The sequence below is a fragment of the Dioscorea cayenensis genome, chromosome 3, assembly GCF_009730915.1.
Source record: "Dioscorea cayenensis subsp. rotundata cultivar TDr96_F1 chromosome 3, TDr96_F1_v2_PseudoChromosome.rev07_lg8_w22 25.fasta, whole genome shotgun sequence".
Classification (NCBI taxonomy): Eukaryota; Viridiplantae; Streptophyta; class Magnoliopsida; order Dioscoreales; family Dioscoreaceae; genus Dioscorea; species Dioscorea cayenensis.
This window is the reverse complement of record NC_052473.1, coordinates 10580804-10582539: the sequence shown is the minus strand read 5'-3', so window position 1 is coordinate 10582539 and position 1736 is coordinate 10580804. Positions and strand designations below refer to the sequence as shown.

The following is a 1736-nucleotide window of genomic DNA, read 5'->3' as shown; positions in this document are numbered from 1 at the left end:
TCAAATTGATGATATTTTAAATTTAATTATGTTGTAGGATGTTTTTGATATTGACATCAGTCTCAAAGAATGGGTGCTTCAGTCACTTAATAAAAATTGGAAGGATTTTCAATGTCAACTTAAAAAGACCAATTATAATCCTTTCAAGGGCGACAAAGTAGGTGCAAAAAGAACTTCCTTTGGAGCTAGAACAAGAAGAATGGAATTGGTTGGTACATTTTTGTGAAAGTGATACCAGAAAGGTATTTTCCTAATATATTAATTATATTTTTAATCAAGAAATTTTATTTATATATTTCATAATTAATTATTTTCTACCTTAGATGCCCGAGGATAAAGACAAAATAAATCGAGGGAAACAGAGCATGCCTCACACATCTGGTACAAAAAGTTTTGCAAGAAGATTTTATGATGAGGTAAAATTTATCACAAAAGCTTACGCAATTTTAATTTTACAACCAATGAAAATATTAGGATTAATATGAAATTACCTTTTTGTTGTACTAGACTATAAATAATGATGGGGTAGAACCATCACGACTAGACATGTTTTACAAGTTACATCAAAGAAGAGATGGGACATTTGTTGATGCTGCTGCAGAAGAAAGAGTTGTACATACTTCAAACTTTTTCTTATTTAGTATTTTATATCCATTAAATTTATTATGTTCTACCTATTTTATGGAGTATACAATTCTCTTACAGGCCCAAATGAATACTTTGTCATCCCAACTACCAGAGGATTCCCAAAGTTCTAGTATGGTAAGGGATAAAATATTCTCCCAAGTCATGGGAGAAGATAACCTTGCGCAGTGAATGTTTGGTCTAGGAGTCTCACTTAAAGACCTTCATGGACCTCATCCCACCGGCCGTGAACTCAATGGAAAGGTGTGAACACCTAGAAAGCCAAAATAGACGCTTAGAAAGTCAAAATAGACACTTAGAAAGTCAAAATATCTTGATGGGAAATGATATTACTGATTTGAAAATCAAAGTAGATATATTGATTTGAGCTGCTAATCGCCAAAGTGGTGTGGAAGGTGGTGTTGCTGCTATATTATCCGCAATATCTAAAAAGGTATATTTTTTAATATAAAATGCTAAATTATATGAGGATATTTCATTTCTAAATAACTACAATTATATCTTATAGGGTCTATGTGGTATTTTGGTCCATTTTCCCTTGCTTGTTACTTTGTTATCTTGGTCGTTTTAGTCATTTTCTCATTGTCTTTGGTTTGGGTCATCTTGCTGAGTGTTTGATGTTGAGTTTAGGGTTAGAAAGTGGTTTTCAAAGTGCACATGGTCGTGTTCAACCCGTGTCGGTCCCCACTGATTTTCTCAGGAGAATCCGGGCATTGAAACTTCAAATTCCAGCTCTGACATGCTCGTGTCAAGAGCACTCAGACCGTGTTAGGTGCTACAGTGTTTTTGCTATAGTAAGTTTGCTACAGTACTGTGTCAGCTTTGACACGCCTGTGCGGCGCTTGATGCCAAAATTTCCTGAGAAAATCAATAGGAGGGACACGGTCATGTTAGACCGTGTTCCACCTGGAAAATCATGCGTTCATATCTTTAAAGGCCCGTTTGAGCCTGTTTCTTCACCTATCTTCCCTCAAAACATTCCCATTCGCTTCTTCTCTCTTTGTCCCCCATTCTTAGGGTTTAAGGGGTGATTTTGGTGGGATTTGCGGCTCGTTCTTGGATCCTAAATAATGAGCATCCATTGACTCAAG

The 1736-nt window shown here is 35.8% G+C and overlaps 1 long non-coding RNA gene across 1 annotated transcript; it reads left to right on the top strand.

Annotated features, from left to right (window-relative positions):
• The first annotated feature begins 327 nt into the window (after positions 1–327).
• LOC120257673 lies at positions 328–796 on the top strand. The gene is made up of 3 exons (XR_005535765.1): positions 328–416; positions 508–612; positions 706–796. It is a non-coding gene; the product is annotated as an uncharacterized LOC120257673 (long non-coding RNA).
• Positions 797–1736: the final 940 nt, after the last annotated feature.